At 48.8% G+C, this 26,761-nt stretch overlaps 1 long non-coding RNA gene across 3 annotated transcripts; it reads left to right on the top strand.

Moving 5' to 3' along the window:
- LOC142924080 (uncharacterized) lies at positions 1-25,686 on the top strand. 3 transcript variants are annotated; one of them, XR_012941216.1, is made up of 7 exons: positions 1-235; positions 9,396-9,499; positions 10,548-10,936; positions 17,740-17,830; positions 20,934-21,056; positions 21,912-22,070; positions 24,534-25,686. It is a non-coding gene; the product is annotated as an uncharacterized LOC142924080 (long non-coding RNA). The 3 variants fall into 3 exon arrangements; XR_012941217.1 differs by lacking the exon at positions 9,396-9,499 and having other exon boundaries at positions 3-235; XR_012941218.1 differs by lacking the exons at positions 9,396-9,499; positions 10,548-10,936 and having other exon boundaries at positions 11-235.
- The last annotated feature ends 1,075 nt before the right edge of the window (positions 25,687-26,761 follow it).

Here is a 26,761-nt window from a genome sequence, read left to right as displayed (position 1 = left end):
CCCCAGGCACCCTATGGCGGCATAGGAAGCTGCCTCCGTATCAGCCAGGGCTCAAAGTTCTCGACGCGGCTTTTGCGTCTGCGATTTGAAACTCGGAACCTCTTCACTCACGTGTCGAGAGTTCAATGTTTGAATGCAATTTAATCGAGACCACTGTCTTGGTATGGTCCTTTGACTGTTGGTGTTTTGCCATCTTGCCCAAGCTTGGATTTGATGTTGACAAATCTACAAGAAGGTATGAGCTTGCACAGTTTGATTTTACATGACATTTATTCGTGACTTGACTACATTTTCTCAATCCTTACTCGAGTATCTTTAATTGCATTTTGTTGTTGATGCAACTGGCTAACCCGACCCTTCTGGACGTGTGTGAAAGAGAACGTCAAAACTCATGTAAAATACAGATTCTGATTTATCTACACGCACACGCGGAAGGCAAACGCGGGTACCTGGCCTCTATGCAGCAGACACGAGTAATGTATTATCTTTCAGGATGTTATTTAGAACTTTATTGAATGTTATGTCACCAACCAAACATCGAGCATAGCAACAAATATCATGCAACACTCCGGAGACGGACACCTCCCTTACCGACCTCACCTCATCCTCCTCACCCCTAGCCTCGTCCTCACCCCTAGCCTCGGCCTCCTCACCCCTAACCCCTCACCTCGCCCTCCTCACCCCTCGTTCTCCTCACCCCTCATCTTCTCACCTCGTTCTCCTCACCCCTCGCCTCGTCCTCACCCCTAGCCTCGGCCTCCTCACCCCTAACCCTTCACCTCGTCCTCCTCACCCCTAGCCTCGTCCTCACCCCTAGCCTCGGCCTCCTCACCCCTCACCTCGCTCTCCTCACCCCTCATCTTCTCACCTCGTTCTCCTCACCCCTCGCCTCGTCCTCACCCCCGTTCTACTCACCTCGTCCTCACCGCTCGCCTCATCCTCACCCCTCGCCTCATCCTCACCCCTCGCCTCATCCTAACCCCTCACCTCGTCCACCTCACCCGTCGTCCTCAACCCTCACCTCGTTCTCACCCCTCGCCTCTCGTTCTACTCACCTCGTCCTTACCCCTCACCTCGTTCTCACCTCATCCTCACACGGCTACCTGCACTCTATGTAGTAGACGTGAATAATTGACTATAATTCAGATTGTTATTAATAACTTTATTACATGTTTTGTCACGAATCAAACATCACCTCCTCCTCACCCTTCACCTCGTCCTCACCCCGTCCTCGCATCTCGCCTCGTCCTCCTCACCCCGTTCTCCTTCACCCCTCGTTCTCACCCCTCGCCTCGTCCTCCTCACCCTTCACCTCGTCCTTCTCATCCCTCAGCTCGTATTCCTCACCCCTTACCTCGCCCTCACTTCGTCGTCCTCACCCCTCACCTCGTCCTCGCCTCGTCCTCACCCCTTGCCTCGTCATCTTTACCCCTTAGCTCATCCTCCTCACCCTCACCTCGTACTTCTCTAACCCCTCGCTCTCCTCACCTCGTCCTCACCCATCACCTCGTCCTCCTCACCCATCGCCTCGTCCTCCTCAACCCTCGTTCTCACCCCTCGTTCTCCTCACCCCTCACTTCGTCCTCCTCACCCCTCACCTCGTCCTCGCCTCGTCCTCCTCACCCCTTGCCTCGTCATCTTTACCCCTCAGCTCATCCTTCTCACCCTCACCTCGTCCTCCTCACCCCTCACCTCGTCCTCCTCAGCTCGTCCTCTTAACCCCTCGTCCTCCTCACCTCGTCCTCAACCCTCACGTCGTCCGCTTGACCTTTCACCTCGTCCACACCCCTCACCTCATCCTCACCCATCACTTCGTCTTCCTCACCCCTCACCTGGTCCTCCTCACCCCTCGACTCGTCCTTCTCACCCCTCATCCTCCTCACCCCTCGTCCTCCTCACCCCTCGCCTCATCTTCCTCACCCCTCGCCTCATCTTCCTCACCCATCGTCCTCCTCACCCCTCGACTCGTCCTCTCACCTCAGCTCGTCCTCCTCACCCGTCGTCGTCCTCACCGCTCACCTCGTCCTTCTCACCCCTCACCTCTCCCTCGCCTCGTCCTCCTCACCCTTAGCTCGTCCTCACTCCTCGTCCTCCCCTCCCCTCGCTGTCCTCACCATTTGCCTCGTCCTCCTCACCCCACACCTCGTTCTTCTTACCCCTCATCTTGTCCTCCTCACCACTCGACTCGTCCTACTCACCCCTCACCTCGTCCTCCTCACCCCTCGTCCTCACCTCTCCTCCTCCTCACCCATCGTCCTCCTCACACATCGTCCTCCTCACCGCTCGTTCTCCTCACCCCTCGTTCTCCTCACCCCTCAGCTCGTCTTCCTCACCCCTCACCTCACCTCGTCCACCGCACCCAGCGCCTCGTCATCCTCACGCCTCGCCCACCTCACCCCTCACCTCGTCCTTCTCACCCACACCGCGTTCTTCTTACCCCTCACCTCTACCTCCTCACCCCTCGACTCGTCGTTCGCACCCCTCACCTCCTTACCTCTCGTCCTCCTCACCCCTCGTCCTCCTCACCCCTCGCTCTCCTCACCCCTCGTCTTCCTCACCCCTCGCTCTCCTCACCCCTCGCTCTCTTCACCCCTCGCTTTCCTCAACCCTCGTCCTCACCTCGTTTTTCTTCTCACCCCCCGTCCTCACCCCTCGCTCTCCTCAGCCCTCGCCTCGTCCTCCTCACCCACACACCTCGTTCTTCTTACGTCTCACCCCCCCTCCTCCTGACTTCTCATCCTCCTCACCCCTCGCTCGTCCACCGCACCCTGCTCCTCATCCTCCTCACCCCTCACCTCGTCCTCCTTACCCCTCACGTCGTCCGCTTGACCCCTCACCTCGTCCTCTTGACCCCTCACCTCGTCCTCTTGACCCCTCACCTCGTTCTCACCCCTCACCTCGTCCACCTCACTTGTCCTCAATCCTCACCTCGTTCTCACCCCTCACCTCGTCCTCCTCACCCCCACAGCTCGTTCTTCTTACTCCTCACCCCTCACTCTCCTCACCCCTCGTCCTCCTCACTCTCGTCATCGTCACCCCTCGTCCTCCTCACCCCTCACCCCTCGTCCTCCTCACTCTCGTCCTCCTCACCCCTCGTCCTCCTCACCCATTGTCCTCCTCACCCATTGTCCTCCTCACCGCTCGTTCTCCTCACCCCTCGTTCTCCTCACCCCTCAGCTCGTCTTCCTCACCCCTCACCTCACCTCGTCCACCCCACCCCGCGCCTCGTCATCCTCACGCCTCACCCCTCACCTCGTCCTTCTCACCCACACCGCGTTCTTCTTACCCCTCACCTCTTCCTCCTCACCGCTCGACTCGTCCCCCGCACCCCTCACCTCCGCACCCCTCACCTCCTCACCCCTCGTCCTCCTCACCCCTCATTCTCCTCACCCCTCGCTCTCCTCACCCCTCGTCCTCCTCACCCCTCGCTCTCCTCACCGCTCGCTCTCCTCAAACCTCGTCCTCACCCCCACACCTCGTTTTTCTTCTCACCCCCCGTCCTCATCCCTCGCTCGTCCTCCGCGCCCTGCTCCTCACCTCCTCACCCCTCGCTGTCCTCACCCCTCGCTCTCCTCACCCCTCGCTCTCCTCACGCCTCGCTCTCCTCAGCCCTCGCCTCGTCCTCCTCACCCCTCGTCCTCCTCACCCCCACACCTCGTTCTTCTTACTTCTCACCCCCGTCCTCCTCACTTCTCGTTCTCCTCACCCTCTCGCTCGTCCACCGCACCCTGCTCCTCATCCTCCTCACCCCTCACCTCGTCCGCTTGACCCCTCACCTCGTCCTCTTGACCCCTCACCTCGTTCTCACCCCTCACCTCGTCCACCTCACTTATCCTCAACCCTCACCTCGTTCTCACCCCTCACCTTGTCCTCCTCACCCCCACAGCTCGTTCTTCTTACTCCTCACCTCTCACTCTCCTCACCCCTCACTCTCCTCACCCCTCGTCATCGTCACCCCTCGTCCTCCTCACCCCTCGTCCTCCTCACCCCTCGTCCTCCTCACCCCTCGCCTCATCTTCCTCACCCCTCGCCTCATCTTCCTCACCCCTCGCCTCATCTTCCTCACCCCTCGCCTCATCTTCCTCACCCATCGTCCTCACCCCTCGTCCGCCTCACCTTTCACCTCGTCCTCACCCCTCGACTCGTCCTCACCTCAGCTCGTCCTCCTCACCCGTCGTCGTCCTCACCGCTCACCTCGTCCTCCTCACCCTTAGCTCGTCCTCACTCCTCGTCCTCCCCTCCCCTCGCTGTCCTCACCATTTGCCTCGTCTTCCTCACCCCACACCTCGTTCTTCTTACTTCTCATCTTGTCCTCCTCACCACTCGACTCATCCTACTCACCCCTCACCTCACCCTCCTCACCCCTCACCCTCCTCACCCTTCGCCTCGTACTCACCCCTCACTTCGTCCTCCTCACCCCTCACCTCGTCCTCCTCACCCCTCACCTCGTCCTCGCCTCGTCCTCCTCACGCCTTGCCTCGTCATCTTTACCCCTCAGCTCATCCTCCTCACCCTCACCTCGTCCTCCTCACCCCTCACCTCGTCCTCCTCACCTCGTCCTCCGCACCCCTCAGCTCGTCTTCCTTACCTCGTCCTCACCCCTCACGTCGTCCGCTTGACCTTTCACCTCGTCCACACCCCTCACCTCATCCTCACCCATTACCTCGTCTTCCTCACCCCTCACCTCATCCGCTTTACCCCTCAGCTCATCCTCCTCACTCCTCAGCTCGTCCTCCTCACCCCTCGACTCGTCCTTCTCACCCCTCATCCTCCTCACCCCTCGTCCTCACCTCTCATCCTCCTCACCCCTCGTCCTCTTCACCCGTCGTCCTCCTCACCCCTCGCCTCATCTTCCTCACCCATCGTCCTCACCCCTCCGCCTCACCTTTCACCTCGTCCTCCTCACCCCTCACCTCTCCCTCGCCTCGTCCTCCTCACCCTTAGCTCGTCCTCACTCCTCGTCCTCCCCTCGCTGTCCTCACCATTTGCCTCGTCCTCCTCACCCCACACCTCGTTATTCTTACCCCTCATCTTGTCCTCCTCACCACTCGACTCGTCCTACTCACCCCTCACCTCACCCTCCTCACCCATTGTCCTCCTCACCCATTGTCCTCCTCACCCATTGTCCTCACCGCTCGTTCTCCTCACCCCTCAGCTCGTCCACCGCACCCAGCGCCTCGTCATCCTCACGCCTCGCCCGCCTCACCCCTCACCTCGTCTTTCTCACCCACACCGCGTTCTTCTTACCCCTCACCTCTTCCTCCTCACCCCTCGACTCGTCCTCCTCACCCCTCGTCCTCCTCACCCCTCGCTCTCCTCACCCCTCGCTCTCCTCACCCCTCGCTCTCCTCACCCCTCGTCCTCACCCCCACACCTCGTTCTTCTCACCCCCCCGTCCTCACCCCTCGCTCGTCCACCGCACCCTGCTCCTCACCTCCTAATTCCTCGTCCTCCTCACCCCTCGTCCTCCTCGCCCCTCGTCCTTCTCGCCCCTCGTCCTCCTCACCCCTCGCTCGTCCACCGCACCCTGCTCCTCATCCTCCTCACCCCTCACCTCGTCCGCTTGACCCCTCACCTCGTCCTCTTGACCCCTCACCTCATTCTCACCCCTCACCTCGTCCACCTCACTTGTCCTCAACCCTCACCTCGTTCTCACCCCTCACCTCGTCCTCACCCCCACAGCTCGTTCTTCTTACTCCTCACCCCTCACTCTCCTCACTCCTCGTCCTCCTCACCGCTCGTCCTCCTCACCCCTCGTCCGCCTCACCCCTCGTCCTCCTCACCCCTCGTCTTCGGCACCCCTCGTCCTCCTCACCCCTCGTCCTCCTCACCCCTCGTCCTCCTCACCCCTCGTCCTCCTCACCCCTCGTCCTCCTCACCCCTCGTCCTCCTCACCCCTCGTTCTCTTCACTCCTCGTTCTCCTCACCCCTCTCCTCGTCCTCCTCACACCTCATCTCGTCCTCCTCACACCTCATCTCGTCCTCACCCCTCACCTCCTGACCTCGTTCTTCTTACCCTTCACCTCGTCCTCCTCACCCCTTGCCTCGTCCTCCTCACCCGCTCCTGACACGGCCAACACACACGCCCATGGCAACCTCACTTAGGGCACGGCACACCGACTTAGCATCACCCTCATTTATACCTCCACGTTTATCGGCCTCGTTCTATCGTGACGGCCAAGACGCTGGACGTTTGTGATAAAGAACTTCGTAGCTCATCGGATTCCTCCTCCAGTGTACAAATAAATATCACGGCTCTGATCTCTTTGCGGCGCCGCAGTGGCGTTCATCACTCGCCGCCTCCCCATGGCACGACTACGACGCCCTCTGTTGGACGCTGTGTGTCATCAACATTGTTGCCTGTGATTACACTCAACACATCGTTGTTGTTGTAAGTGATTACACTCAACACAACGTCGTTGTGTGTAATTACACTCAACACAACGTCGTTGTGAGTGATTACACTCAACACAATGTCGTTTTGAGTGATTACACTCAACACAACGTTGTTGTTTGTGATTACACTCAACACAACGTCGTTGCGTCTCATCAATATTTTTGTATGTGATTACACACACAACAACGTTGTGTTTAATCACGCAACAATGTTGCGTGTAATCACTCACATATTGAGTGATTACACACTCGGCGTGTGTCTGTAGCAGTTGTACGTGTACCGCTTGTCGTAGATGTTCGCGGTTTGAATCCAGCGGCCGCCCTGTTTAATGCTACAGGCGTGTTCACCGCAAAGACACCATGTGCCGTCTGCTTCAGTGGACGTTGAAGATCCCAGCGTCATGGACCAGATTTACCGAATTAAATACAATTGCCCGCAAATTACCCAGTTGGAATATACTGTGCCTAGTAATCATTGCTGGGAAATGTGGTAGAACCCTCCTGAAAAGAGCCAGTAGGGCTATCCTGGCTAAAACTGACCACCCACCCCCTCGTGTGGCATGCTAGCCTTAATAGGTGCTCGCTAACAGCACTTATTTATCGAACAGACTGTTAAATGAAGGGACTGTGTCTTCATTTGAGTCCGTGACTGTGTAACCTGGTACATAAGGGTGCCGCGGTGGTGGGATGTTAACTCCTTCACAAGGTATGCAAGAGGTCGTGTGGTCGATCTGGACCCTGACGCCTGTATATTTGGAGTTTGCATGTCTCTCTCTCTCTCCCGTGGTCGCGTGGATTGTTCTCCAGGTCTTCCAGTTTTCCCCTCCATATTTAGAAACATGCGTTCAGAGCAGGAGTCTCAAACTCAACTTACCTGGGGGCCGCTGGAGGTAGAGTCTGGGTGAGGCTGGGCCGCATCAAGTATTCCAAAAAAAAGTGCAACTGATCCAATCTTCTCAATCTTTATTAATAACAGTTCAGAACATGAACGGTTCTTCAGAACATAGGCTTCTCTTACCTACTCCATGCTTCCAGAGACCTGGCAGCGCTTCCTTTTCTTGCACAGCTGAGCCACATTTGGCTTGAGGGAGGAAGCAATTGAGACCCTCAGTATGGCTTGAAATGCTCATCAGTAAGTTTGGACCTGTACTTTGACTTATTAAAGTTCATGGTGCAAAAGAGCTTTTCACACAGATATGTGCTCCCAAAAAGGCACATGGTCCGCTTGAACATCCTGGAAAGCTCAGGGAAGGTGGGGGTGATATATTTACATGTTTTTATCCCAATACCTGAGTATTTGGGATCTTATTTAGTATGCCCTTTCTATATATTCTGAGAGGTATTTGAAAACTTTATCATTGTTCATGCTTTTTTTGAGCACTTCGTTTTTCTTATCATTATTAAATTCATCAATCGTGTTCTCTCTCAGGTGTTTATACCTTTCACATTCATAAATAAAGTGATCTAGATTTTCTTCTTTTTGTTCACATCCTACATATCCTTCTGCTCTAACCAATCTCTCTGGATGCCATTGAGCTGACTCTGGTGTCCATGTTACTCCACCTGTCTTAATTCTTAACATCAAGTGCATTGTCTCATGTTTTATATCTTTTAATTTCTTGCTCTTTTTGATTAAATTGTTCTTGGTAAATTATTTTCTTTTGCGATTGCACATATCTGTCCTTTTTCCTTTTCTTTGTTTCTCTTGTAATAATAATCTATAACTTCTTTATAATATTCAGGTTCTAACCACCATTTGGCTTTTGTTCTTGCCACCCATCTCATGCTATTTGCTATCCATGTAATTATTTTCCCTTTCCTATTGCAACACTCTGTTGTCTTTATTAGGTCACTGATTACACTTGTTGAGTCCGCCCACTTCCTAAGTCCTCTGTACCTTGCACTGAGTGACAGGATATATTTTCCTTCCACTTGGTGTCACTCCGGAATCACGTTTCAACCAAGTGACTAACGTTGCTAATTCGCGTTGGCTAACTTGTCAACAAACACCGGAAGCTGTCACGAGCCTGAGCTATGGTAAAAATATATAATAATTAAAAAATAAATAATTGATGCCAAATAGTGGGCCACAAAATATCGTTCCGCGGGCCACAATTGGCCTGCGGGCCGCGAGTTTGAGACCCCTGGTTTAGAGTATTGTACTGCTATAAATTTCCACAAGATGAGCCGCTCCGTTAAAACTAACATTTGTGACCAGATCGCTTCTTAAAAAGAGCTATATGGCTCACTTACCTGGTAAAATAAAAAGTTACATTTCAAATAATCACCACGGTAATGTGTTACCCACACGACCTTGAACTTGAGGCATCGCGCAGAACGCGGCATGCAGTGTGGGGTTAGCTGGGTGGTGCAGGGAGCTGCTACTACTTGCAGAGGGGGGCGGGGCAGGGGGGGACTGAGTCCTCTTGCATAATTGACTTGCGGATTGACCGATGCATAGACGAAAAGATAGCACGTGAATGAATGAGTGTACGGCTGGACTGCAAATGAATGGACAATATTCTTCATCGCCATTTTAAAAAAACTTAACATTGTAATCCATCACCCTGTACATCTGCTGAACCAACGTATCCTACAGCAGCATATGAGTGTGTTTTCATACATTGCCTGAGTGTGTGTTTCTTGCGTATGATCGGTATGTGTTTTACGCATGATCCTTAGTTGATATCACAAGATATTTGCCTGTTTTTCTAATGATCTGCACGTGTTTCATGCATAATCTCTGGGTTTCACACATGTTCTGTGTGGGTGGCTGGGACCACCCTCAGCTGCCTTTTTCTCCCGAGTTGCGATGTGTACACATCGTACCAGATACTAATTTAAGGCTGAACCGACCTCTCAAGATCCAGGACGCACTGGTGATGGTGGCTGTAAGCGGGAATCGAGCTCGGGTCGCCGGATTCATTGTAGCGCAGCGTGCTAAACCCACACGCTCACAGACAGGACTCCAGCTCATCCACCTCGCGCACCTTTGCCAGGAACTTCCAATTGTGGAGCGACGAGCAAATGAAGCGACCCGACCTCCCCTCGGGATACGATGGCTGGCAGGTGGTTGAAGTTATCCGGCAGGAAGCGAGTGCAGGTAACGCTCACCTGAGCGTTGCGAGGCGTGCCCCGCAGGTGGTATCACGTGGGACGATGGATGTGCGACCACGCTATGGCCCTTTCACGATTCCGCTGCTGTATGGGGACCGCCACAACCTAGCGGATCGTTGCGGTGTATTTGACCATACTTCACCACGCTGGTTGGTTGCAGGTGTGGGGAGCGGCACAGTGCAAGGGTTCATGTTGCTGGACTGCCCCTTTTCTGATCATGTGACCCTTGCCAGATTAATTCTGCAAATGCGCAATCGCCGAGCCATGCGACAGCACCCCCGGTTTGCCACGTGTAGCTCTTGTAGACGATGACAACAAACACGCACCCTGCTCTACGGAGCCTGACAGCAGTCATGATGGTGGTGGTTTGCGTGGTACCTTACCATCAGACAAAAAAACTAAACAATTTTGTATTTTACCCGGTAAAGCTCACTGAGCTATATAGATGTTTCTCTGAAGCGACCTGCCTATCACAAATGATAACTCAACGAAGTGGCTTATCACGCGGAAATGTATTCTAGCCTCGATATTACAGCTGAATACAAATCCTCAGAGGGTACCCACGAGCCCGGGCAGCAAGGGGGCAGTTGGCAGATGGTAAGGGGCCAAGGAGCAAGGGGGAGAATGGAGAAGGGCAGCGGGGAGTGGAGCAGTGGTGTGGCACGTTCGAGTGATGCAAATATTAACTGATTTGTATTGAATACAACTAGAACAATTTACACCGGTGCGTTGATCGATATGATCTTGATTATAATGTTAACGATAATTATGTTGAGATTAGGATATGCAGGAGATAGTGATTATAATGATAATGTCTCTACGCATGGTGATGGTAGAGAACTATTAATCTGGTGATGATGTAATGATGATGGCTTGGCAAGTTGAAGATGGTGATGATAGTGCTCCTGCTAGTGGTGGTGGTAATTCAGATGATGATTATGATGCTGCGACTTGCTGTAGCTGCTTATAATAATAATGATGCTGCATCTGCTGCTGACGATGATGATCCCCCCCACCCTCGTCCACCCCCGCAGGTTCTGAGGATCACCGCATGGTGGTGCAAGCACTGAGCCTGCTGAAGCGCGGGAGTGCGGAGAGGCGACCCCGCAAGATGGAAACAGGAGGGACAGGGTCCTCCTGGGGGGATATCGTGAGCGGCGCAGGGGGTCCTAGCGGGGTCGAGAGGGGAGGAGACACAGCGGATGGACACCTCATTGTTCCCCCCGACGGGGACCCTAATGGGGCCCCAGTGGGCGGGGACTCGGGTGGGAGATAACGGCCGAGGTTCGCGTGGCGAGAACAAACGCGCGACCCCGTGTGCGCGTGAGCGTGCGGGGCCACGAGGGCACGTACACGGGACCCAACCTCGGCGGGTTCGAGGAGGCCCTCCTGGAGCTTGGACTGCACGAGGCTTGAGACGGAGGTAGGTGGCTGAGGGGTTGGGTGAGCGACAGGTTGGGTGAGTGAAGGAGGCATTGATTGATTGCGTGGGTAGAGGGTGAGTGGGTAATGTTGAGTGAGCGGGTGTATGTGGTTGAGTTAGTTGGTAGGTAGCCGAGTGGGTGAATGTGGGAGGTTGAGGGGGTGAATGAATGGTTGGATGAGAGAGTGGGTTGGTGAGTAGGTGGGTGAGTGTGGGAGGTCGAGTGGGTGAGTGAGGGGGGTCGAGTGGGTGAGTGAGACGGATGGTGAGTGGGTGGGGGAGTTTGAGTGGGTGAGTGGATGCGTGGGTGATTTGGTAAGTGCATTGTTAATTGTGTAAATGGCTCGGTGAGTCAGTGAGTGCGTGCATGGGTGGGTAAGTGAGAGGATGAGTGGGTTGGGGAGTGCGTGAGTGGGTTGGGGAGTGCGTAAGTGGGTGGGGGAGTGAGTGGGGGAGCGAGTGGGCGGGTTAGTGATTTAATCAATCATCGTGTGATTGAATGGTTGAACGGAGGGGTAGGTGAATGAGTGTTTGTGGTTTAGTGAGTGTGTGTGTGGATGAGTTAGTGGGTGGGTGAGTGGATGCTTGTGGGAGGTTGAGGGGGTGAGTGGATGTGTAATTTAATGGTTGTATGGGTGGGTGAGCGTGGGAAGTTAAGTGGGTGTGTGAATGAGTGAAGGGGTGGGGGAGTTGAGTGGGTAGGTTGTTGGATAATTGGGGTGAGTGAGTGGGTGAATTATTGGGTGGCTGAGTGGGTGTCCGGGTGAGTTAGGGGGTGGGTCAATATGGGTGGATGGGTGATGGAGTCGGTGATTGAGTTTGTAAATTGAGTGGGTGATTGAGTAGTAGGGTGAGAGTGGGTGGTTGGGTGGGTGGAGGTGAGAGGTTGGGTGAGTTGGTGGGTGGGTGAATGAGTGGATTGATCAGTTAGTGTGTGGTTGAGTGGGTGGTTGTCTGAGTGGGTGAGAAGATGGGTCGTTGAGTGAGTGGATGGGTTATAGATTGAGTGGGTGGTTGTGTGATTGATTGGCTGAGCAAAGGGGTGAATAAGTGGATTTGTGTGGTTGAATTACTGGTTAGGTGGGTGAGTGCATGAGTGTGGGAGGTTGAGAGTTCGTTGGTGAGTGTTTGAGTTAGATATTGAGTTGGTGGTTATGTGATTGAGTAGGTGAGTGGAGGATTGGGTGAGTGAATAGATGTTTATGTTTGAGTTAGTGGGTGGGTGATTGGATGAGTGGGAGGGTAATTGGATGAGTGGGAGATTTAAATGGTGAGTGAATGGGTGATTGAATGCTTGGATGGGGGGTGAGTGATTCAATTGGTGGATACGAGATTGAGTGGGTGGCTGGGTGAGTGGGTTAGTGAGTGGATGTGTGTGTGTGTGTAGATTAGTTTGGTATGAGATTGAGTGGGATGCTGGGTGAGTGGTTGAGAAGATAGGTGGGCAAGTTAATGAGTGAGTGGGTGGGTAAGCGGAGGGGTGAGTGACGGGTTGGGTGAGTGAGTGAATGGGTGAGTGACGGCTGGGTGGGTAATTTAACATGGGAATCTTCTTTGGTTCTTTCGGTAAAGTCACGTAGAATGAGAATAAAATAATAAATTGATAAAATAAAATAACATAACACAATAATATTCTCACGACGTTTCGGCCACAACACAAGCGGCCTTCATCAGGTGAAGGGACGAGACTGTCTGGTAGGACAGCGCCTCCAGCGCCTCCAGCGCTGTCCTACCAGACAGTCTCGTCCCTTCACCTGATGAAGGCCGCTTGTGTTGTGGCCGAAACGTCGTGAGAATATTATTGTGTTATGTTATTTTATTTTATCAATTTATTATTTTATTCTCATTCTACGTGACTTTACCGAAATAACCAAAGAAGATGAATCATTGCAGTCACGAAAGCTTTAATTCGAAATTTAACATGGGAAATTGAGTGGGTAAGTTAGCGTGTAAGTGAGTGGATGGTTGAGTCAGAGAGTGAGGCGCCAAGGTGGTGAGATGTTCACTATTTTGCCTTGTATACAGGAGGTGGTAGATTCGATCCCGACCCTGTCGCCTGTATATTTGGAGTTTGCAAGTTCTCACCCGTGGTCGCCTGGATTTTGTTCTAGATCCTCAGGGTTTTCCCTCTGCATTTAGAAGCAACATGCGTTTAGAGGATTTGGCTGCAATAAATGTATCTGTGATAAGCCACTCGTATATCTATCATTTGTAGCCAGGTCTATTCTGAAAAGGATCTATATAGCTTAATGGGCCTTGCCTGGTGAAATAAAAAGTAAATTTCAGTTTAAAGCTTTCATGACTGCAAGGATTCATCTTCTTGGTTCTTTCGGTAAAGTCACGTAGAATGGGAATAAAGTAATAAAATAAAATAAGACGATAAAATTATCACGACGTTTTGGCCACAACACAAGTGGCCTTCTTCAAGTGAAGAGACAGGTCTGTCCGGAAGACAGCTTGAATGAACGCTGACATGCAAGGACCGCGTCTATTAAGCTGTGTGGGCGGAGTTAAAATATGAATTTGCATGTTACCTGCATCACCTCCGGAGAGGAGGAGGGAGGGGGCTGGGAACACAGGCAGAGAGGAAACAAGAAAAGGGGCAAGTGCAACAGCCAAGGTGCACTGTTGTGTCCTGAGTTGCCTTATGACTATGCTGTAAACTGGACTACTATATAATACAATATTATACCTTCCAATCTAAACTACATGGTATAACATCACATCATAGACAAATTCCACTTTTGAATTATACAATGCGTTACTTTACACTACCCTATACTTTAGATTATAAACTATTAGACTTGTGATATTACACTGTCTTATTCTATGAACCCAACTATATACCACACTGATGTATATTCATTATGCAATTACGATGCTATATATTGCCTTATGAGTTATGTTAAACATTACAATGTTATACTATTAATTATTATACTACATGTTGTAAACCATACCATTGACCGTGGTGTGAGAAGTATTAAGAGGCAGTGCCAGCGAAAGGGCTGCGGTCTGAAAATCACCATAAAATACAATCAATTAAGAACCGAAATGGTTTAAAACATCTTTCCAATGGTTACTAAGCCAGAATCCATCTTCTCGGTTGAAATTGTCTCTGTGCTTGTATATGTGGATGGCCTCATGAACGAATCTCTCATGGTAGCTGGTTGGCTTGCAACGAACCTCTGTCTTGGAGAAGTCAATGTCATGTGAGCCCACTGAATTATAACAGTGATCTGCCACGGCAGAGGAGTTCGTCCTACCGTGTTTCAAGTCTGCTTTATGTTCGCGGATGGGGTCCAATATATGTCGTATGGTTTATCCAATGTAGCTGCTACCACAGAGGCACTTTAGTTTGTAAAAGCCCAGGTACTGTATGTCTGGAACCACATCCTTTACAGATGGAACCAGATCACGGATTTTTTGTACTGTGTTGAATCGGACCTGGATCTTGTGTTTATTCAGGATTTTGGAGATATTTTAGTGACCCCCGCAATGTACAGTGAGGGAAAAAAGTATTTGATCCTCTGCTGATTTTATACGTTTGCCCACTGACAAAGAAATGATCAGTCTATAATTTTAATGGTCGGTTTATTTGTGGTGAAGGTTGTTTTGAAAACGAGCTATGTAGCTCATTGGGCCTAACCTGGTAAAATAAACATAATTTAGTGTGTAGGTGAGTGAGCGGCGTGTGAGTGAGTGCATACGTGTGTAGGTGAGTGGGCGGTGGGTGAGTGAGATATTGGGTTAGAGATATAGTAGTGGATGGCTTGCTGAGTGGGTGAGTGGCTCTGTGGTTAAGTTAGTGGGTGGTTGAGGTAGTGGGTGGTTTAATTAATAGGCGATTTAGTTTGTGAGTGGTTGAATTATTGGGTGGTTGACTGATGGGTGGGTGAATAATTCCGTGGTAATGGGTGAGTAGATGAGTGGGCGGGTGGTTGGGTGAGTGGGGGATTAGAAATTGAGTGGATTGCAGGGTAAGTGGATGTGTAAGTGGGGTGGGTAAGTAGGTGAGTGGCTGAGGGAGTGGGCAGCTGGTTGGGTGAGTGGGTGGGTTAGAAATTGAGTGGGTGGCAGGGTCAGTTGATGTGTAAGTACTGGGTGAGAAGGTGAGTGGCTCATTGAGTAAGTGAGTGGATGGGCGAGTAGGTGAGTGGATGGATGAGGGAGTGAGTGGGTGGGTGAATTAGTGGGTGGGTGAGTGGATGTTTGGGTGGGTGGATGAGTGAGTGAGTGTGTGGGTGAGTGAGTGAGTGTGTGGGTAGGTGGTTAGGTGGTTAGTGTGTGGGTTAGAAGTTGAGTGGGTTAGTACCTGAGTGAGTGAGTCGGCGGGTGGGTTGGTGAGTTCGTTGTTGGATGAGTGGGTGAGTATTAGTGGGTAGGTATGTAGGTGAGTGATTGACTGTGTGGGTGGGTGAGTGAGTGAAGAGATGGGTAGGTGGGTTGGTTGGTGGGTGCGTGAGTGAGTGAGTAAGTGGGTGCGTGAGTGCATAAATGGGTAGGTGAGTGAGTTAGTGGGTATGAGATTGCGTGGGTGGTTGGGTGAGTGGTTGAGAATTAATTTTGATGAGTTAGTGGGTGGGTGATTCGGTGAGTGAGTGGTTGGGTTAGCGTATGGGTAAGTGAGCAAGTGGTTGGGTGAGTGTGTGGGGTAGTGAGTGATTGAATAAGTGGGTGAGTGAGGGGCTGGGTGGTTGGCTTGGCTAGTGAGATTGTGGGTGGGTAAGTGAATGGGTGTATTGGTCGGTGAGTGTGTGAGTAAGTTAGTCGGCACGTGATTGAGCGGGTGGCTGGCTGAGTGCGGGAGAAGATGGGTGGGTGAGTTAGTGGGTAGGTGAGTTGGTGCGTGGTTGGGTGAGTGAGGGGGTGGTTGGGTGAATGGGGGAGTGACTGGTGGGTGGGTAAGTTAATGTGGGAGGTTGAGTGGGTGAGTTAGTGTGTAATTGGGTGAGTGGGTCAGAGAGCGGGGTGCCACTATGGTGAGATATTAACTACCTCACTGAGTATACAGGAAATCGTGTATTCGATTCTGACCCTGCTGCCTGTATATTATGAGTTTTAATGTTTTGCCTGTGTCCTCGTAGATCTTTCTCCGGGTCCTCCAGATTTATCCCTCCGCATTTAGAGTCAAGATTTGTTTAGAAGAAATGTCAGCTTGATAAGACACTTCGTTCACGTATCAGTTGTAACCAGATCACTTCTAAAATGTTTTATATAGCTCTGTGGGGCTTACCTGGTAAAATACAAAATAGTTTAGTTGTAGTTTATTGGATGGGTGATTGGGTAGGTGGGTAGTTCGGTGCTTGGGTGGGTTAGAGGTTGAGTAGGTGGCAGGATGAGTGGGTGGGTGAGTAGATAAGTGGCTGGTGAGCAGGTAGGTGGGTGAGTGCATGAGTTATAGATTAAGTGGGTGAATGGGTCAGTGTGTGATTTGGGGCATGAATAGGTGATTGGGTGGGTTAGTGGAGTGTTGAGTGAGTGGGTCGTTGAGTTAGTGAGTGGGGGGTATGCAGGTGGGTTCGTAGGTAAGTGGTTAAGCGAGTGGCTGGGTGTGTTGATGAGTGAGTGGGTTTCGCGATTGAGTGGGTGCCACGGTGATTGGGTTCATGAGTGCTTGGCTGGGTGTTTGAGTGGGTGGGTGGGAGGCTGAGTCAGAGTGGAGCGCCAGGGTAGCGGAATGTTAACTCCCTCGCCATTTGTATAAGACATTGTGGGTTCGATCCCGATTGTGACGCCTGTATATTTGGAGTTTGCATGTTCTCCCTGTGGTTGCATGGATTTTTCTCTGGGACCTCCGAGTTTTTCATGCATATTTAGAAATATACATTTAGAGGCTTTGGCTGCTATAAATGTCCACGTGATAAGCCACTTCTTTGAGCTATCATTTGTTTGCCACGTCGTTTCCGACAAGGATCTATATAGCTCAGTGGGCCTTACCTGGTGAATTTTAAATAATTCAATTGTAGTTGAACTATTTTAAGTGAATAGGTGGATGAGTGGGTCGGTGGGTTGGTGAGTGGCTGGTTTAGTAAGTGAGAGGTTGGATGAGTGGGTCGGTGGGTTGGTGAGTGGCTGGTTTAGTAAGTGAGAGGTTGGATGAGTGGGTGGGTGGTTGAGTTGTTGGTTTAGAGATTCAGTACGTGGCAGGGTGAGTGAGTTTGTGGTTGAGTTGTTGGTTTAGAGATTCAGTACGTGGCACGGTGAGTGAGTGGGTGGGTGGCTTTACGAGTCGGTGGGTGGGTGGATAAGTCAGAGAATGGGGCGCCATGGTGGCTAGGAGATGTTAACTGCCTCGCCTGGTATATTGGACTTCGTAGGTTCGATCCCGACCTTGACGCCTGCTGTATATTTGAAGTTTGCATGTTCTCCCCGTGGTCGTGCAGATTTTTCTCCGGTTTCTCCAGTTTTTCCCTGCACATTTAGAAACATGAGTATTTTGAGCATTTGGCTGCTATAAATTTCCCTGTGATAAGCCACTTCGTTAGGCTATCATTTGTGGCCAGGTCGGTTCTGAAAAATAGCTCTGGTAAAATAAAAAATGGTTTCATTTATAGTCTACATAGGATTGACTTCCCAGGAAGTAACACTCATTGTATAAACCCCAGAAGAATATTGTTTTGAGTCACCCAAACCAGAATGTGAACTGATATATTCGTATTTTCAAGCGAGGTTCTCGGCCACAGACCACCTGGACAAATATGATGTAGTTTAGTTTGCATATGAATTATTACTTGGGGTTTGTTGACATGATAAAGTTAATGTTTTCTTTGACAGGTCTATTGTGTTGTACACTCTGACAGGGGCTCAGGCTTGTTGGGGCAGCATCTGGCTGAAATGCACCTTCACAACAGAAGATTGGAGAGAGGCTTCACAAGGAAGAGAAAACTATCGGTATTGAATCATGAAATTGTAAAACATGTGGAAAACTAGGCCCACCGATCCAACCCTAGCATCATGTCAACTATGTATTATGTTGACATTCCTTCGCACTGAGAGTAGGCATGCCAATGGGATCTAATGAATATGTGTTAACAGGCGATTTGTGTGTAAACAAACACACATTTCATACAGCTGTTTATTAATCGTAAAAATCAAGCGATTGAGCTAGTGAATGAGATACACACATGCTGTCATTATTTCATACATGAACACAACCAGTGAGCCAGCGGTCATGATTTTCCACACCTAATCACATTCATCTCTTTGTTTTAGCCATCTTTGTGATGAAGGGAACTGTATTGTTCATGTGTGTGCAATGTACTTTTATATGAATTATGTTGGGTAATATATGAAAGTCCATCAGGGCAAACTCTTCTGCAAAGGAGACTTAGAGAATTCAACATTGCGTCCCTTTATATTTTTGCTAATCGCAATATTTTTCGATTTAAAGCTTTCGTGACTGCAGGAATTCATATTCTTGGTTCTTTCGGTAAAGTCACGTGGAAGGGAAATAATAAAATAATACAAATAAAACATTATATAATAAAATTTTCACGAAGTTTCGGCCACAACACAAGCAGACGTCCTCAGATGAAGAAACAGAGCTGTCGGAAAGACAGCGTCTTAATGAACACTGGGCAGTGAACACTGGGCAGTGTTCATTAAGACGGTGTCTTTCCGACAGCTCTGTTTCTTCACCTGAGGACGGCTGCTTGCGTTGTGGCCGAAATGTCGTGAGAATTTTATTATATTATGTTTTATTTGTATTATTTCCCTTCTACGTGACTTTGCCGAAAGAACCAAGAATATAATCGCAATATGTTCAGGAGATTAATGTCAAGGTCTGCTAGCCAAAATAAGGCTTTAGGAGAGAGTTCATGTAGTTTTGCTATTCATTCATTAAAGGGCAATAGAGTAAATGCTCAAATAAATGTTTTCAGCTAATTTTGTATATACGCTAGATTTACAAGTCTATAATGTACAGAAAATACCATGGTTGGCCAGACCATCGCTCGGCATCTGCATGTGGCTCCTGGGCAGTTCAAGTGTGGCTCTGCAGAGGCGCTGCTAATTTGTAACTCTTCAATTTAACTTTATATGAAGTGAGAACAATCTGGTATCGGAGGCAGGCCATGAGTACTCCCAGGGCACTGAGATTTCTAAACTCAAAATTCCACAGCCAGTCGACACGAGTCAACTTCTGTATGGCTAATCTTTATCTCTTGTGGCTCCCGCGGCCATCTGAAGATTATGGTATGCTGCTGGTAGGGTCAGGAAAGTTGGTCACCCTTGGTATATATCTGTATATGGGTTGATGATTTTGTGCAATGTTCAGCTGCTCCGTCACAACAGGGGTCCCAGTCAGTTTGAGACTGCTAAATTAAGGTTCTCATGTGCTTTACAGATTTTGATAAAAATTTCAGTCTTGAATTTCTCCCAACAGGTATGGACCCTGGGCAGGAGGATGTAGAGTATGTGGGATTCATACGGCTATATGCTGTGGTTACATCCCACATGTGATCTCCGCTTTAAAGTCATGAAACTGGTTGTAGCCCATTTAAATTTTAATATACCCGTTTAACACGTAGGCTTTCGCGGCCAATATCATCCATAATATCGGTTTTTTTTGGGTTAGATCGTTGAAATATAAATTTGTCGTTAAACCCGCCACCACCGACACAGCCAATTCGTAAGGTTTGTCACATAAACAGAACATTCCAATTCGTGAAGGGCTCACAAGTGACGTAATCACATCTATCCCTCCAAGGAATGAAACAGGAGGATTTCTCTACGAATTTGGCTGTCCACCTAATGATGATAGTTGTAATTACTGGCGAAACGTCATACTCAGATTGTAAATGTTGTGGATTTTCTCTCCAACACTTCTGTTTGCTGTACAAGTAGCGGATTGGCATGTTCCGTTTACGTGACAACCTTACTAATTGGCTGTTAGGTGGTGGTGGGTTTAACGGCTCATTTATTTTTATGCGATCTAACCCAGAAAAACTATATTATAGATTTAATGTACCCTTTTGTTGAAGGACAGCCTGGGTGACCAAAGTTTTATAGGAACGGCAATAATGTTTACTTGATTAAATTAGTTTTATCATGGAGCGGTGAAATCAGCTGTTGTTCAGATGTCAGTCTAATTAGTATTACATTGTAGAAATATGAGAGTCCTTTGTGTAATAGTCTATTAACCACTGATGATGGTAACATTGGTTTAAGGTTACATTTTAAGAAGAACTAGATTGGCGTACATTTTATCTTGCATAAGTACACAAATTTATAAAACAATATATTTGATTAAAAAAATGCATATATTTTCTTCCATTGCACACAGTTGTACCATTGATAACAGGGCACACAGTTACAACTGACATCACCAGATGTCACTCAAGTTCCCTCAGAGATCGATCTTGCATAACCAGTGTTCACATAATCAGTTATGTTTTCGCTAATTACCAATTACACTCAGCCGGGTTTGACAGACTTGTATGAATGTATGTTGCACTTCCTTTCCACCGTACATAGCCAACCGTGCTAAACGGAGGTGTGGGAATTAAGTGCAGAACCTATCGTTAGGATCAATGCTGTTGTATTTTTTATGAGGATATCAATTGGTGGCTGAAATGAGATGTTCAAAGACTACACCATGATAATCGGTACATAACATGAGTGTCGAATTATGTCTTAAGAATTACCCAGCCATTTGTACGTAAATTTCAACGTTGCTGGGTGACATCTTAAGTCCGTGTTCTTCATTGCAAGGCCCGCGGGCCAGTGGCAGTCCCTGGTGTCCTTTTTACTGCGACCCCTGACGTGCAGTCCCCGACAATACACACAAGTGAAAACACCCCATCATGCTGTCAAACCCCCCAATGGTTTTAAATGTGAGGTGGCTCTTTCACTGATAATGTCTTATTCGCGAAAGTGGCCCCCCTCCGAAAATGAGTGAATATCCCTGTTTTAGGTCAAGGATTGGCCAAATAAAGTAGGTATTATTTGCTTATGTTTCTAAATGTCCGTAATAAAACTATATTTATGCCACCAGCTGAATGAGTGGCAGGAGGACTGGGTGACGTTCTTCTCACGGCAGCGACTGCAGCTTCAGCTGGACATGATAGAGAAGGACTACGGTGAACGGGAAACCCGCGAGCTCTGGTCTCGGCTTCAGGTTCGTAAGCTGTTTCACTCTCGCCCTTAACCCTTTCCTGTTCCGAGACGACTGCTCATTTCAGGATGGGTCTCGTTCACCGAATCTCGGGACGCGCAAGCGGTTCAGCGGTAATTTTATTTAGAGAGGCATAGCGCCGTTGTTTTTAAAGACATTGTACTCGCCACAGAGCACCGTAGCGACAGGACAGCACTCTGTTATAGCTGGTACCAAACTGTGCTACACACCTTCCCGCACGGCCTTGTGGGATCCTCGGTACTAATAAAGTTTTTTAATATTTACTTCCTATTACGTTCCGATGGCGTACACGAGATTCAGCGGTGAACGGGATGCACCCCGCAACTTGCAGTCATCTCGGAGCAGGAAAGAGTTAATACATGCAGCAGTGTAGCTCATCATTTGCACAGCCATATGGGAAACCCATTTGATCGCAGTGGGTTTTCGAGGTGACTTTAAAGGTAAAGTGGTGTTTCACACGCAGGCTTTCGCGACCAATATTATTCATGATAAAGTTTTTTTTGGCTTAGATCGTGTCAGTGTAAATGCGTCGTACACCCACATCCACCCAACACAGCCCATTAGTAATGTTTCTGACATGAACAGAACGTGCCATTTATGTTATTGCTTCGGCACTCTGGTGTGTTAGAGAGGAAACGCAGAACATATTCAAACGAGTACGACCTTTCGCTGGTGATTACAACCAGCATCATCAAGCAATTGCCAGAAGCGTTCTGACTTCTGGCAATTGCCTAATGGCAATTGGAGTGGGTGTACGACGCATGTAAATTTATGCGATCTAACTCGAAAACAACGTTATCATGAATAAAGTGGTGTTGTTTTTTGCGTGGTGTGCAGCTTCGGTTGGGGGATTTTTTTCCGGGATGTAGAGGTGGTTCCGGCACTGCTCCACGGTGACCTATGGACTGGGAACGCTGCAGAGATTCATGAAGGGCCCGTGATCTTTGACCCAGCCTCCTTCTATAGGCACTCGGAGTACGAGCTTGCCATCGCTGGGTAAAAAAAGCTACAAACAACCAAAACAATAGCAGCAACTGCCGTTCACTGCCCTGTCTGTGGCATGCAAGGTTCATTCGTATAACCTCTGTGGCAAGGGCTGGCTCATTAAATAAATAACAGAGACCAGGTAGAGTTGTGGTTGAGATCTCTACATGCTGAGGTCTCCACCCTCTATATTTGCTAACTTACAAAGACTCATCCTTCCTTGCTAAGGCTTTTTGGGCAAATCCTGTTAAAGCTGATACGGTGCACAAAACAATAGTGGAACGATAAAACTCTTACTTATCCACGGCACTTGAGGATGCTTGAATGTTCCAGAAACACAGTTTGTCGAACAAGGAACCCCTGGTTCAGAGACAAGTTGCCACTGATGTGCTTTACCAGGAATCCAAGCTGAAGATAATTCATTACACGTCAAATAGAATTCAAACCCTCAGAGCTGGGATATGCTTCAGTGAACAAAAACACATTTGACATTATGTTTACTGAGCAGCCATTGGTGACCAAGTTGAGAGCACAGCATTCCTGCCCTCAATTCGCAGGAACGTTTGTTGATAGATGGCTCACTGAATTTTGAACGGAGGACCTCAATGGCATTGGCTCGGTGCTCTGACATTGAAATTAACCTCGAGCCACTCAATTACCTGCATTACGTTGAATTTGTGAAAATGTTCATTTTGATTTTAAAGCTTTCGTGACTGCAGTAATTCATATTCTTAGTTTTTTCGGTAAAGTCACGTTGAAGAGAAACAACAAAATAATAAAATATATATAAAACAATAAAAAATTCTCACGACGTTTCGACCATAACTCAAACGGTCGTCTTCAGGTGTGTTGGTTCGCATAAATTAATTTTTAAACGGCGCATTTATTTATTTATAAAAACCGTTAGCGCCACGCGCAACGATTTGGCAGTTTACCCAGGACTAGTCCATCTATATTCTGAAAAGAGGAGGGGGGAGACGAAATTTTGTATAATGTTTGCTGTCTGAAAGCCACTGTAAGCGTGAACAATCAATTAAGACCTGAAATGGTTTATCAAATCTTTCCAATGATTGCTAAGATAGAATCCATCTTCTCGGTTGAAATTGTCTCTGTGCTTGTATATGTGGATAGCCTCATGAACGAATCTCTCATGGAAGCCAGATGGCTTACAAAGAACCTCTGTCTTGGAAAAGTCAATGTCATGTGAGCCTACTGAATTACAACAATGATCTGCCACGGCCGAGGTGTTGGTCCTACCGTGTTTAAGGTCTGCTTTGTGTTCACGAATGCGGTCCGAGACATGGCGTTTGGTTTCTCCAATGTAACTACTACCACAGAGGCAACTTAGTTTGTAGACACCAGGGTATTGTATGTCCGGAATCACATCTTTTACAGACGGAACCAGATCACGGATTTTATGTAATGTGTTGAAACGGACCTGGATCTTGTGTTTATTCAAGATTTTGGAGATATTTTTTGTGATCCCAGCAATGTAGGGTAATGTGATGGTTTTGAAAGGCTCCTCAAGAGGGTTCTTCTTCATGGTTTGAGTGATAGCTTTGCGGATTGTATAGTCGGAGTAACCATTAGCCCTAAGAGCTTGGTGTACGTGCTTGAGTTCACTGCTTGTGTGTTCCTGGTCGGATATGCATTGGGCTCTGTGATACAGAGTCTTGATGAGAGAATTCTTCTGTGATGGTTGGTGGTGGGAATCCGGTTTCAGATAAGCATCCGTATGGGTAGCTTTCCTGTAGACAGAGTGGCTCATTGAACCATCAGGTCTCTTTTTAATTAGGACATCCAAAAAAGGTATCTTGCCATCTATTTCGACTTCCATGGTAAATCTGATGGCTGGGTGTATGGAATTGATGTGGTCGAAGAATTGGTCTAGAGCAGGCCGGCCATGTGGCCAGATGACAAAAGTGTCATCCACGTACCTCTTCCATAAGGTTGGGCGCAGAGTGGCAGTCTGGATGGCGTCAGTCTCAAATTTCTCCATGAAAATGTTAGCTATAACTGGAGAAAGGGGGGAGCCCATTGGGGTGCCCTCTGTTTGTAGAAAGTTCCATTCCAAGTGCAGTATGTATTGGTTAAACAATGTCTCACCAGGGGGGGTACCTCAGTGTTTAGTCCTTGATGAACTAAGTCTTCAATGATTGCAATGGTGTCAGGTACAGGAACCTTGGTGAATAAGGAAACTACATCAAAACTGACAAGCAGGTCGTCTGGGGACAGGGAAATACCCTTGATTGTCGATACCAGGTGAGTAGAATTTTGTTCTGAAGATGACCGTTTGAGTTATGGTCGAAACGTCGTGAGAATTTTTTATTGTTTTATATATATTTTATTATTTTGTTGTTTCTCTTCAACGTGACTTTACCGAAAAAACTAAGAATATGTTGTTCATTGTTATGTTGTTCGTGCTGGAACAGCAGCATTGTAAGATTTTGAATGTTTGGTGTTGTTTGGGTACAGGATGTTCCAGGAGCTTTAGCTCTACGCTTCACTCATCCTACCACGCTCTCATCCCAAAGTCACAAGGCTTCGGCAAGAACCAGAAGCTCTAGCAACTCTTCCACTACCTGAACCACTGGAATCACTTTGGGACAGGATACCGAGGGTCATCCATCTCCACCATGCGCAGTCTCCTCAAGTGAATGAACGGTGCAGGAAATCGTGGGCTATGGTGTATGACTATAAAAATTCTTATCGGCCATGATATACATTGTTGAATAAAGGCCTTCCCTAAGCCACCACTCAATCTCACAAAACTAGTCCATTTAAATGCTGTGCAATGCCCTAGGCATTCCACGTGAGTGTGACCGGGGGTCCCTTTGTTCCACATCCTGGCCGTGATCTCCACGCGAAAACTGGGTCAGTTAATGTCCGAATCAGAATCTTTAATTAGGCTGGACGAATCTGATGAGCTATTAAGCTCTTTTTCACAGATGTCCAGTCGGGGCGAGTCAGAAAGTTACAACAACAAACAACAATACAAACAGATAGGAGGGCGAAGTAAAGGAACGCGAAGCAAATTTTGACTTAACTTTCGTGACTGCAGGAATTCATATTCTTGGTTCTTTCGGTAAAGTCACGTAAACACCAAACAAAAACAATAAAATAAAGACCGCTTGTGTTGCGATTGAAACGTCCTGGGTTTTTTGCTTTTATTATTTTCAATTTATTTTTTATTTGTGTTTTTATTGATTTTTTTTATTTAATTTGAATTTTATTTCTTGTTTTCTATTTACGTGACTTTACGGAAAGAACCAAGAATATGAACGCTAAGCAAGTCATGAAATAAAAATATATAAGAGTTCAAATTGCATTAGTGCATCAATTCCTGCCAAATTTTTTTTATCACCAAATGCCATTTTGGGCAAGGCAGCATAACAAAAACAATCCCAGATGTTTGACTAGTACCAGTTACAGTGTATGTTTTTGTTGTTGTTTTGCTATGGGAGTAAACCCTTGCAGAGAAAGGGACCAGAATTAGGAAAGCTAAGCCAGGCACTCCTTCAGAAGATGCCATGCACGGGCGTGACCACTGCACCACCCTGACGCCCAAACAAATGTAATTCAAATAATCTGCAATACTGGCAAATAAACCCTATTAGTATCAACCGAATGTCTGGACAATCTGACCCCCTCTACACAAGCAACAGCTGAGAGTCAACGCTGTGATGCTGTGCGATTGGTGCAAGCGACCCATCGTTGTGTTTTAATGTTGAGCGGTTAAACTTGCACTGTTGTGGGGTGAGGTCAAGGCCAATGGCTGCTTCCAGCGGTGTCAAGATCAGCGTTTTGAAGAGGCTCACGAAGGATGATACTTGGCAGTTGGCTGCAGTCTCCCTCCATTAACAACAGAGGGCAGAGGAGCGACGCTCACAACAATTGGCTGAGCACTGGGCGTATACAACGCATGAAGTCGGCAGCAAGTTTATCTCAGGGAGTTGACCCGCACACGACAACTGGGTCTGTCCCGCGTGTTCACGCTATAACGCGGTTGCCTTCATTTAGGGAACGCGCACCGCCATAAGGCGACTTGTGAGCGGTCGACGCCGAACTACTTTCTTGAGCTGCGCGGTTGAGCGAGACGAGACGGTAACGCGGCGGCGTCCCCCCAAGTTATTTGTAACCCAATTCTGACTGCGCGTGGACATTCATTACGGGGGAAATATTTTTGCTTAGCGCGGCACTTTTCAGGAACGCATCTACTGCGTTAAACGAGGACCCGTCGTCCAGGTGCTGTGCACACTGTACTGGGAATCAAAATCTGTTTTGACCCTGGAGAAATCCGAAGCGCTATCAAGCTCTCACTCACAGGTGTCCAGTAAGAGGCGGTGGGGGGGTCACCAAGTGACACGCAGCTTGACCGTGGAGTAGACCGCGAGGACGCCAGCGTCGCCTAGGCAACGCCGCCCCCCCCCCTCTGGCTCTGCCTGCCTCGCTCTGTGCACGTGAGGTGTCAACCACGTGACGCGGGCCACTGCGCGCGTTGCGTCACCGCTCACCGTGGGGGGCCCCTCCGCTACGTCCACATCGTACAGTCGCACATTCATTAATAGTCACACTCTTAATCATGTTTATGGTCATCGTCATTAAAGGTGAGTTTAATAATAATACTACTACACAATGTGTGCATTAATATATACGGCATGAATAAAATGCACCTGTAAATATTCTAAGTAAGTTTGACCTGA

The sequence above is a fragment of the Petromyzon marinus genome, chromosome 8 (genome assembly GCF_048934315.1).
Source record: "Petromyzon marinus isolate PM22_M1 ecotype Great Lakes invasive population chromosome 8, UKy_Petmar_22M1.pri1.0, whole genome shotgun sequence".
NCBI classification, from domain to species: Eukaryota; Metazoa; Chordata; class Hyperoartia; order Petromyzontiformes; family Petromyzontidae; genus Petromyzon; species Petromyzon marinus.
The sequence above is the reverse complement of the archived record's forward strand: the minus strand, read 5'-3'. Positions and strand labels throughout refer to the sequence as shown.